This window comes from Mustela lutreola, chromosome 1 (genome assembly GCF_030435805.1).
Source record: "Mustela lutreola isolate mMusLut2 chromosome 1, mMusLut2.pri, whole genome shotgun sequence".
Taxonomy (NCBI): domain Eukaryota; kingdom Metazoa; phylum Chordata; class Mammalia; order Carnivora; family Mustelidae; genus Mustela; species Mustela lutreola.
Window position 1 is genome coordinate 241,936,386 of NC_081290.1, and position 12,597 is coordinate 241,948,982.

Sequence of the window (12,597 nt, forward strand, 5' to 3'; positions counted from 1 at the left end):
CTGACTTTTGATTTTGGCTCAGGTCATGATCTTGGGGCCATGGGATCAAGTCCCACATCAGACTCTATGCTTATTAGGGAGTCTGCTTCAGGGTTCTCTCTTTTCGTTTATCCCTCTTCCCGCTGTGCTCTCTCTCTTTCTCAAATAAATAAATCTTTAAAAAAAAAAAAAAGTAGAATCAAGTAGAACTACACAGAGTAGTGATGTATCTTATACAAGAAACAATAAATGTTGGAGAGGAGGATAAAGGGGAACCTCTTACACTATTGGCGGGAATGCAAGTTGGTGCAGTCACGTTGGAAAACAGTGTGGAGGTTCCTCAAAAAGTTAAAAATAGAGCTACCTTATGACCCAGCAATTCCACTACTGGGATTTTACCCTAAAGATACAGATGTAGTGAAAACAAGAGTCATATGCACCCCAATGTTCATAGCAGCAATGTCCACAATAGCCAAACTGTGGAAAGAGCCAAGATGCCCATCAACAAACGAATGGATAAAGAAGATATGGTCCGTATATACAATGGAGTATTATGCCTCCATCAGAAAGGATGAATACCCAACTTTTGAATCAACATGGATGGGACTGGAGGAGATTATGCTAAGTGAAATAAGTCAAACGGAGAAAGAAAATGATCATATGATTTCACTTATTTTTGGAACATAAGGAATAGCATGAAAGACATTAGGAGAAGGAAGGGGAAAATGAAGCCAGGGCGGGGTGGGGGGTGGGTGATCAGAGTGGAAGATGAACGATGAGAGACTCCAGGAAACAAACTGAGGGTTTCAGAGGGAGGGGGTAAGGGGCTGGGTTAGCCCTGGGATGAGTATTAAGGAGAGCACGTATTGCATGGAGCACTAGGTGTTATACGCAAACAATGAATCATGGAACACTACATCAAAAACAAATGATGTACTGTATGGTGACTAACATAACATTTAAAAAATTATAAAAAAAAAAAAGAACAGTGATGTGTCCTGTTAGACCACCTATATCTCTAAGGTAGATAGGGACTGCTAGTACTTCCAATCCATGGAACTCCGTTCACACATATCTTGATCTTCACAGCAACCCCATAAGATAAGCTTCCATTTTATAGATGAGGAAACTGCATCTAAGGTCAAACATTAAAACATGGTAGAAGGTCTCTAATTCCAAGTCCAGGACTCTTATACCACAACCCTTCCGTGTATCTCTTAAGGGGTATCTATATTCAATGAAGGAATTACTGGCTAAGTAAGTCTCAAAAGTAAGAGACTTCTTGGATGTATTTGCACCAGCAAAGAGGATTACTGAAAACAGAAGCACTTTCAAACCCTAACTAGATATCCTCCCCAAGCAAAGGGGGAAAGCCACTAAATTCCTTCTTTCATTTATTTATTTATTTATTTATTTATTTATTTATTTCACAGATATCACAGGTAGGTAGAAAGGCAGGGGTGTGCAAGGGGGAAGCCAGCTCCCTGCTGAGCAGAGAGCCCGATGTGGGGCTCAACCCCAGGACCCCAGGATCATGACCTGAGCCGAAGGCAGAGGCTTTAACCCATTGAGCCACCCAGGTATCCCAAATTCCTCCTTTCTGAAAGGGAGAATCCGGTTGGAAAAGATGAAGAAGGGGAGTCACATTGATCGAGCTCCTACTGAGAGGCAGAAGTAGAGTCACGGATTCCCCCATACCTGTGGATGGTGCTACCCTGGAAAGTCTTGTGTGGGCTTCGGGAAGGTGGAAAGAAGAGGGAGTGGGATGGTGAAATGTCCATCTTCTTTAGGAAAATGCCTGGAGGTTACCCCAATATGGGCAGGATGGAAGGGTGTTGTAAGAACAGAAATCTCCTTTGGTTGCTTCACAGCATGGAGCCCTCCTTCTCAAAGCCTCGAAAGAAGAGCACGGGACCCATGTGAGGGACTGATGGTGTCAGCCAGGCATGAGGAGAAGCAAGCGACCTTTTGAGGATTGGTATATGGTGGTCTGGGGCATTATTGGCCCTTATGTAGGTTCTGCACTTTGCTGCCAGCCAGATGGTAAATAAAATATTCAACAGACACACCACCATCTCACTAGAGCGAGGTGACTGGCTTATTCAGAACAGAGTGATTTCTGCAGAAAGCACAAATTGCAAGTGGCAAGAAGCAGCTGGGAAACAGTCAACAATCTGCTTCCTACGACAGAGCCAGAGACCAGAGATGGGGACAGCTTGCATTTGCAGCAGGGCCACAGTCCCTCTTTAGAGCACTGTGGAATTTGTCATCAAAGAACTTCTATATACTTAGTTCCAAAACAAATGCAGATGCACAAAAGTACAAGTACTCAGATGGATGATTCCAGATAAAATAGCCTCAGCAGGTGCCAATGGCTAGGCTGATGTGGCAGAATGTATTTACAGATAGCAGTATAATCACTCTCCTGACGGAGCACAAACCCAAATAGTGTCTAGGTATTTGGTAATGATTCTCCAGCGTGCCTGGGCTCCTTTATCCTTACCCAGGCATTTGTAAGCAGGATGAGTGAGCTGATAGATCCTGTGTCCCCGTGTAGTTTGACAGACATGGCAAACTCTTTGTCATCTGACCCGAATTTCATGGCAAGGTCTCCAACAATGGTTCAGTGGGTAGGCCCAGGATTTTAAAGTTGTGCTCATTCATGAAGCCTAGTTCTGTAAGCCTTAACAGATAACATCCTTATCCGTGATATTGCATTCTGAAACCAAAATATAACAGTGCAGATTCATTTCTTTCCCAATAAATAATCAAAAAATCCCACTTCCCACTCACTCTTCAACATGAAAATCATCTCCATGATAACTCTGGATAACGTTTCCAGTGATTACAATGTGGTTAAATCCAATGGAATTTCTCAGTCCTCATCTTACTAAACCTTTCAGCAGATTTTGATATTGCTAACTTTCTCTCCTTTCTTAAAACATGCAATTCCCTTACCTTCTAGGACAACACATGCTCCTGCATTTCCTCTAGCTCCATCCCATTGCCAACCTATCCTTTGTTACCTGGCCATTAAATGCTGTAACTCCTCAAGATTCCATTCACGCCTCTCTCCTCTTCTTCCTCTGTTCTCTCCAGCCCATGCCAATTTCATCTACACCCAAATCATCAATGACTCCCTATCGACAGATGATTCCAGACAGATCTCTCCTCCAAGCTCCAGACCAGCATATCCAACTGCCTGCCAACCTCCCTCTTTATGACTCAAAAGCATCCCAAGATCTAAATGGCAAAACTAGACTCATGAGCATCCCCTGCTGTCTGCCTTCCCCAATCTGGTCCTCTTTCAGCGTTCCCAATCACAGTGAAGGATAACCCTGATTCAGAAACCAGAGAGCCAGAGGTTATCTTTTACAATTCCCTCTCCTTTCCTCCTCATGCTGAATCCATGACCACCTGGTTTTAGTTTTAACTAGTAATTATGTCACAAATCCTTTCATGTCTCTCCATGTCTTCTCCATGACCTTAACTAAACTGCCTTTATCTCTCTCCTACACTATAAACTGGTAAACCACCTTAATCTATCGGCTCTAGAAAGGCAGAGATGGGTCTCTGAGTTTTACTCACAGTAACAGACTCAAAGCCTATCATCGTACTACATAAATATTTAATAAATTAATGAATAATATTTTACTTAAATTATTATCTGATAGTGTCAGAGAACAATAAATCTGACATATAAGCATATCCAGATAATTGAAACTTGATTTGTTCTTTTATTTTGATCAGTTTGAATGAGAATCTTTCTAAAATATACAAACATGTACTTTTTTCTTTCAAAAAGATAAAACTTTCATTAGTCTCTAATAATGATTTTAGACAGCGAGAACTCCAAATAAATGCCAATTTATTATAATTAATAAGGTACTTTAACAAGTTGTTAGATATATGATCAATAAACAAAAATCAATTGCTTTTCTACGCTCCAAAAAATAATTTGAAAACAATGAGAAAATTACATTTATCATAGCAACAAAAACATATACTAAAACTCCAGCTAGCAAAAGTTGTGCAAGGGACATCATAGTTTCAACTGTCCTACTTCTGATGGCCATGGTTCCCAGCCAGAATGTCAAAACTGAGTAAAAAGTTGAGGGTTGAGCTGCCTTCTCAGAACTAACCAGCCTTCTGCTACCAAAGCTTTTTCTCCTAATGAGCTTCCCAAATGGAATCCAAATGTCTCGGGCAGCTCTAATGGAGGTTTCAGTCTGTTTATTAAACTAACAACAACAACAAAATAAGTTTCCCAAAATAGGAGAAGTTGTTTAGGGGTCTTTCATCGACCTGGTTCCCTGGCAGTATTTCTCATCACTCAAGCAAAACCAAAGGTTGAGTACCCACCTCAGGGAGGACAGAAGGTACCTGACCACCTGAGCATAAAGGCCCTTGAGAACATTAGTTTCAGACTAGAGAAGAGCCAATCCAAGTTCCCACTGATGGGGTGTATCTCTCACTTAATCTAAGTCAAGGCCCACCATGGTTGCATGAGGGGCCAGTGAGGGGTCCAGCGAGAGGGCCATTGGTAGGCGGGCTGTGAGGGGTCCAGTGTGGATGCAGTGAGGGGCCCAGTGAAGGACATATGTGAGTGGCACAGTGAGAGGCACAGTGAAGGGGCCAGTAAAGGAGTTAGTGAGGGGCCCAGTGAGAGGCCCAATGAGGAGACAGTGAGAGATTCAGTGAGGGGTCCAGTGGGGGGGCAGTAAGGGGAACAGCGAGGGACTCAATGAGGGGTCTAGCAAGGGACCCAGTGAAGGCACAGGGAGAGGCACAGTGAAGGGGCCAGTGAGGAACTTAGTGAGGGGCCCAGTGAGAGGCCCAGTGAGCAGTATACTGAGGGACACAGTGAGGGACTAGAGTCATGCCCATTCTGGTGAAATCACTGAGGGACCTTTTATATCCTGTGCTTCTCTGAGGAGGTTCCCTAGCATCTGTGACCTTTCTAAGTCCCTCAAAAACTACATCCATCAGTCTAGAAAAGGTTCCTGCTGAGCTTCTGAAGGAGGATGATAGCATTGTGACCATTTGTCATCTTGCCTCAGCTCCTGCGCCAGGCTCACTGATGAAAGGTCAGAGTGTTTGACCAAACCCCAGTCCCTCTGCTCTAGTGACTTTCGGATGGCCACCATCCTACAGGAGGAGACCCAGAGCTGTCCTTGGGAACCAGAATGGGAACATGAGCTCCAGGCTTCTAGGCCATCTTGGTATCAGTCCAGCAGTTGAGTTGAGCAGTTGAGTCCAACTCAACAAGTCATACGTGCTGCTGGGAATGTAAAAATCATCCTTTTTTTCCTCTGACTTTTTAAAGAGAGGTTAAAAATCACATTCTGTTGTTGATTCAATGTAATCGCTAACGTTATCAAATACAAGGTTGAAATGAGAGGATGTGGGTGGGGTAGGGCTATGTGTCTTTCTACTGAATAATCCCAACCTGCTGAGCAATTTAGATTTTAGTGTTCTTAATGTGTGTCTTTCCTTAGAATCAAGCTGCCACTTTTCACGGCAGCCAGTGCTTCCTTCCCACTGCATCCTCGAATTCTTTCTTAAGTTATTACTCATCTGCTACAAATTGGGAAAACAAACAGCTGAGTTATTAGAATTGGATGTAAGTGGGGGGGGGAGGCTTTGAGCATAGGATTGAGGGACTCTCCTATGAATAAACCATTCAAGGGTTTGACACATTTATTGGTTCACTTATTTCCTGTTTCTCAACATCCTCACTGTTCCAGCAGCTTGCACTCCTGGCCCCACCAATCAATTCCCCGCAAAGCAGCCAGAGTGATCTCCTAAAAACGCAAAATTGATTCTGTCACACACACACTCTCCATGCCTCCTCTCTTAGAACCCTTCAGTGGCCTCACTGCCCTCAGGATAAACTCCAGCCTCCCTAGTGGTCTTTCAGAGCCTTGCCAGATCCAGCCTCTTCTACCTTCCCCCTTCACCAAAGGGCCACTCGATCTCATAGCACTAAGCTCATCTTGCAGGTGTCATCCTAGCTCTGTCTTCCAGAAAGCCTCCCTGACCCCCTGAGCAAAATCATGTGTCCCACAGTGGCCCAGAGCCCCATCCACTTCCCCATCCAACATTTAACCAAGATCATAACTATATCAACGCATTATAGATGTGTAGCTCCATCATTTAGTAGTGCTTTGGGCAAGTTACTTAACGTCCTCAAGTCTTGGTTTCTTGATCTGTAAAATGGAGATAATTAGTTCACCTATCTCTTAACCTCGCAGTAAGGATTGAGATGTGCATAGAGCATACTTAGCACAAGGAACGTGCTTACAGTTTGTTGATGATCTTACTAGAATGTAACTTCTGTGAGGTCAGGACTCATGCCTGTCTTGTGCTCACCATGCCATGCACAGCAGAGTCTCTGGAATACAGCTACTCAATTATATGCTGATGATTTCCAGAATGAATCAATGAATGAAAGTCAATGTCCTGCCACAGAATCTGCAGGGGCTCCCACGCCAAACTTGAGTGCCTTTCCGTTCTTCCACGTGGCATTCCTCAGCCGCCGCGTCAGCCCCCTCCTCAGCTTCTCTCTGCTGTGCCCTCACTGTTGGTTTGTGTGAGGAAGTTCCCTATCCCTCCCTTCTCTTCATCAAATCCTCCCTTCCAGGCCTGAGTGCCCCCTCCTCCAAGAAGCTTTCCTGGGCTCACTGTTCAGGTCTTCTTGGAACTCTTCCCTAGCATTTTGGTTTGTTCTCCACCATTCCCCAACTCCTTTCGGGCCTAACCTCTCCTCCAGTTAAGAGGCGGTGGCCTTGAAGGCAAGCTCTGCTCTAACTTCTCCTTTTGTTGCCCCCTCCCCACGCCAGCCCTTGCTCATGGGCTCTCCGCCCCCTGCTTCTGCCAAAGAGCCATTTCTTTTGGTAATAGTCTCTCAAAAATTACATCCTTGCAGTGTTTATCTCCAAGTTCCCAAGCTTCACCACGCCTCACTTAAGGTATTGACTTTTCAATTCATGATAAATTATTCAGCAGCTCATTTTCAGCCAAACTCCTCTTTTCTTCGGGGCCTGTTCTCCTTCAGCTAGCATCTCGGGGCAGCCTTTAAGTCTAATGACGTGTTTACAATTCATGCTCTGCCAGACATTAAAGCAAGGCAGCACACTCAGGGTTGATAAAGAGCTACTCCAAATTCTCAGCAGAGGGAAGGGTCCAACAAGAGCACCGCTCTGTTGTTTACGGAGAACGAAGATCTCTGCCTCCACTACAAAGGATCTGTGTGCAGACAGTGGCAGAGGGGTTCTGGGTCAGAGGCAGAGCTCTCCTGGAACCTTCCAAGCATCCCAGAAGCTGAAGGGCACAGGCAGATCTGATCCCAGTCAACCCTAAACTTGAGGATTTTCAAGCTCTGTGCCATCATGTTGATGTTGGTGGGGCGGGGTTGGGGGTTGCCGGGGGGTGGGGGGTGGGTGGGAAAGAGAAAAAGAGAAACCCTAAATCCTCCCTGTTTAGGGATATCTGAGAAAATAAGCAAACAAGAAGCAATACACAATGCTTACCCTTAGGATTGGTTTGTAGGATGGACTCTTTTCATACTGCTTGAAGGACTATGATTAGCCAGTCCCAGGCCTTTGGGTCTAATAATCTCATAGGCCAGCATGAGGTCCCTTCTTTCTTGATGTCCCTGCCCCTGGCACAGAGACGCTCCTCTCACCTCCATGCCAACTCCAGGCCTCCCTGGCTCTGAGGTTGGAGACTCTGTTCCCACTACAGCCTCCTTATCTGATTGTGTGTGAGGCAATAGGTCATGACTGTAGGTTTAGGGCCATGAAACACATTAAGGTATCATTTACATGTTCAATAATGGGGGTAGAAAGGTGTGGGGACTCTACTATTGGGGGTCAGAGGAAGGGAAGGAGACAACCCATTGCCTTAGATGTTGCTGAAATCTATAATTTCATTTTCCTCATAATTACTTGATCAATTAAGGTCCAGCCTGAGAGTTTATTTTTATGACTGTCTTTAAGGGATTGACCTGAGAAGAATAGAATTAAGGGGTGGTACATGATGAGGTAAGTGACAGGACTTCCTTGGATCCCATCAAAACCAAGCCTCCGAAAAGGTTAAAGACACCAAAAGCAATATCAAAACAAATGAAAAACAAGGAAGACAGCATGTGCAATAGCCAGAAGAAAAAAATAAAATTAGTCGATATGGCACTTTGGCTCGGTCACAAAATTTCAGCTTCCCCTCCTGTTCCTCTCAGAACACAGAAAGACTACAGATCCGTAAAGGACAGGGCACTATACCAAAAGTCCCCACACTCTCTTCCTAGAAAACACCTCAACCTTGGTGGGCACGTTTGGTCACCATGCCTCTTCCATGACCCTCAGCCCCACTTCTGGCAAAGCTAATTGAACAAGAGAGGGGCACCTCCTAGCCAGAGATTAGCCAGGTCAGATTCTCTCTCCCAGGAATTTGTGCTTGAGGCACAAAAACCTAAGTCTGTTAGCAGTGGGAGTCAGGGAGTGTCGTGGTGCAGTCAGGGGATAAAACCACCATCTGAACGGCCCATGATGGGTCTTGTACAAGTAGAGTGGTACCCAGAGAGGCCAGTTGAACAGAAAGGAATGAAGGAGAAATGTTTAGGGAAAACAGAACAGCAAGAGAGAGAACAAACTTAAAGAAGCTTGGTGGGCTTCACTGAATGCCTGTCCTTGTCCACCACAGATTCCTGATATACAGATCTCGAATCACTACCTCCAAGTTACTCACAAGCTTACTAAGAAAAAATTTACCCAGCAATTCAAGGTGAAATAACTAGCATTTCATGAGCACTCAATAAGTACCAGAAATATGGTAAGCTAGGGAGTAAAACAAACTAGTTCTCATCTGAATAATCCAACAAATTGATAGACTTACAGTCACTCTACAAAGCTTAGGAAACCAGTACAAGTTCTGCAACTAGAAAGTAGCAGAGCCTGGATATGAACCCACTGGAGTGACTGCAAACCCACATTCCCACACTCCTCTTTAGTGTGAAACGATGGGCGGTCATCTGTGCTGGCACCATCCAGAAATTAGCATGTTCACACGGATGATGTTTCCAAATAAATGAAGTACACCTTTCGAAGGGGAAAAAATGTCTTTTTTTTTTTTTTTTTCAAAAATGTTCATTGAAGTCTTAAAACATACATAACATGTTCCTGCCTATTACTTACTGAGCACAATTTAATACTTTCTGATTAATTAAGTTCATTCATTCAAAAATATGTGGAGGACCTCCCATTTGCCTGACAGTATGCAAATAATGAAGAATTCAAACTTACATTAAACAAGATGTCTACCCTCAAGGAGTTCATGGTCTGGTAGGGGAAATGCCAAAGTAACATTCATAATCATAACTATGATTGTAATAATTAGTATCTATAGTTAGCTTATACTCTACTAGCATTGTCTTAATCCTTAGAATAAATCTATACAGGATTATTACTATAATTATTATTATTATTATTCTCTTTTTACAAAAGAAACAGATTCAGAGTCTAATTTACAGGTGCTAAATACTGAATCAGGGAGCATTCATATAATCTCTCTAGAACCTGAGCTATTAGCACATATTATACAGCTTGCTCTAAGTAAAAAATAAAATAACTGTGAGCAGTATGCTCAAAACAAACCAAAATTGGGTACCGACTAGTGATCATAAGGAAGAGTGATCAATTAGGGGGAGCAGGATTTCACCAGGTGAGCAAGGGAGACCATCCAGACAGACAGAAAAACATATGCAAAAGCGTAGCAGTGGGAAAGAGCATTAGGCTCTCTTTCTAAGAGAACTACAGCAGCACAGGTGGGAGAAGATGAAGGAGCAGGGAGGAAGTGGAGAAGGATGAGGGTGGAGACACAAGGACAAAACCACATGACACCTACCAATGAAGGCAATGAAGGACTTAGGTGGAGGGAGAGGGTGGGATGATCTATGTATTTTCAGGAAGATTAGAGAAATTATTCTGGCTGCAGTGTGGAAGGTGAGGGTGAAGAGTTAGTAGTTCTGAAGGGGGAAGGGCAGGAAGGAGGGGAAATAGCTCCTCCAGGGACATACAGAAGTGGTGTACGCATGCTAGGGGGAGGGTGACAATAAATAAGAATGTGGCAGTGTTACACGTCCTGCTGTGTATGGGAGCGACCTGCCCAAGGGATTGTCCTGCCCCAAATGCCCAGTGAGAGACACTAGAAAAAGGGAGACTTGGGAGCCATTATTGATGCACTTTTCCTCCCTCACCCCCACAACCCCCTACACATACATATTAATCATCTAAGAGTCCTGTATCTTTCAAGGCTTCCACACCGTACCTGAAGTGTACGTCTCACCAACTCTTCTTGTGACCGAATGCTACTTGTCATGAAGTACAAGTAGCTGCCACTGAAGACTGCTGCCACTGAATCCCGTGCTTCAAACAGAGGAGGTGTGGTTGCTGATGTTTGCTGAATGCCATGGAACTGCTTCATCCTGGGGGATAAATGTTCCTGACGCAATGCCCTTGGCTTGAATGAAATCAACTGAAGCCCTCCTCACTTGTGATCTGGACGTGAGTATTTCTCCCAGGTCTCAGCAAAGTTGGTGATTTCTGCTTGGCTTCCTCACCACATTAGAAATACCACGTTTTATCATCAGTTGTTGTTCTCTTCAAAAACTCTTTATATTGCCTAGCATCCCCTGGGTAATCAGAGCAAATATAATGTCTTTACTGCATCTATTTGTCACTTGGAATGCATGGCAAGCCTTCACGGAAAATTTCCTCAAGTTCACATTTCCTTCCAGAATGGGTCTTTATCTATATTTAACTCTTGAGTCACCTCTTTCTCTCTATGTCTCTGTCTCTCTGTCTCTCTCTGTCTCTCTCTCTCTCTCTATCACATACACACACACACATACACACACACACACAAACACAAACACCCCATATTTTGGACTAAATGAGAGGAGACAAGAGCCAAAAGAGCTCCACTCTGGGCCAGGTTTTAATATTATTTGACCTTAACTAAACAACTTGACCTCAGTTTCATTTAAAAAATAGGGGAGCTGACTCCAATAGTTTTCTAGGAGTCTAGGAGCTCCTTGGAGATATCTAGGGAGACATGGGGGGTGAGGGAGCACTCATACATACATACACACACACGCACACATACTTGCTCACTGTGATAGACAATGGAGGTGTCCACCAAACATTTTCACTAGGAAATACTTCCTGGGCACACAGTGGGATTGTGCTTCTTGGCACCTTTGTGATTGGGTAGGGCTGTGTGACTGGTGTTGGCCCATGGGATCTGAGTAGAAGTGCTGTGTGTCACTTTCAAATCAGACATTTAATTACCAATGCAATACTTTTCAGAGTTGGTTCTTTGGCCATGGAAACCAGCAATATTCAAAATGGTGGCTGCTTTATCCACTTGGGTTCTGGAATGAAATTGTGAGCTGAGCCCAAGTCCACCTGTGACAGATATGTAACATGAAAAGGAAAATCTTTTGTTGTAACAGCTGAAATAATTTGGGGCTATTTTTTACTGAACATAACACCTTATTCTAATACACATACTCACGCTTTTAACTGGAGCACCTCTGTACTTATCTGTTTTATAGATTAGATTTCTGCATAAGATTTTGTTTGACAAATGAGTCCAAGTGCTAAAAAGAAACTTGAAAACTACTAGTCTACTTGATTTCTGAGGACGCTTCCTACAAAAATCTATGATGTTACACAGATTCTTCCAATAATCCTGCTTTCTTCCCTACCCTCTTTATATATTTTGACTTCATTTTCATAAGCTTCTCTTATTTTGACAGGTACCTCCCATAGAGATTTACTTTCACATAAATTTTTTTGTCAGTTTTTGGATCTAAAAATGGTGACCCACTTTTTCTTACCACACATACTTTCACTTATCACAGACATCAAAACAAACTTACCTGCCAAGATTGACAGCTTAACTCTGATAAGGTGAGACCTGTTGCAAGCTGTCCCCACACTGTCTCTTTTCTAAGAGACACAAAGGAAAATGTGTCCTCACTTTAGAGTCATGTTTAGTCTGAGTATTTCAGTCAACTAGTATCCCCCACTAGGACTGGTCAGAGTTCTATGCAAAGAAGGTTTTATCCAGTAAATTTATTGATGGTTCCTTTGAAAATAGTGGATATGTAATATCAACATTTCTTTGATAGCCTGGTGACTTCTGGACTCTCCCTTTTTCAAGACCCACTTAGACCAGAAGTGTCTTTTGATGGCTATGGATGATTTAAGTGAGATACCAGCTGGGATCTGGGAGATTAAATCAGTTACCAAATTTTGTTGTGCCTAAGCATCAATCCAGTAATCTCGCCCAATTCAGTTGGTCGGGGTGATGATTTGTAATCCATATTTTTAATATAGTGACTGGTACAAGTAGTCACAGAAAAACAATTTGAGAAATTTTGACTTGATCTTTAAGCTTTTCTTAACCTTAGGGATCTGTGGTTACTTTCAAGTTCCAGATGTGCAAGAGATTCAAAACATTCAGCTTAAAGTATCAGGGGGAAATCACTAGTCATTTCTATATATTCCTTCCTTGGCAGCAGTGCCAATGCATGAGAATGAAGAAGCTGTGATT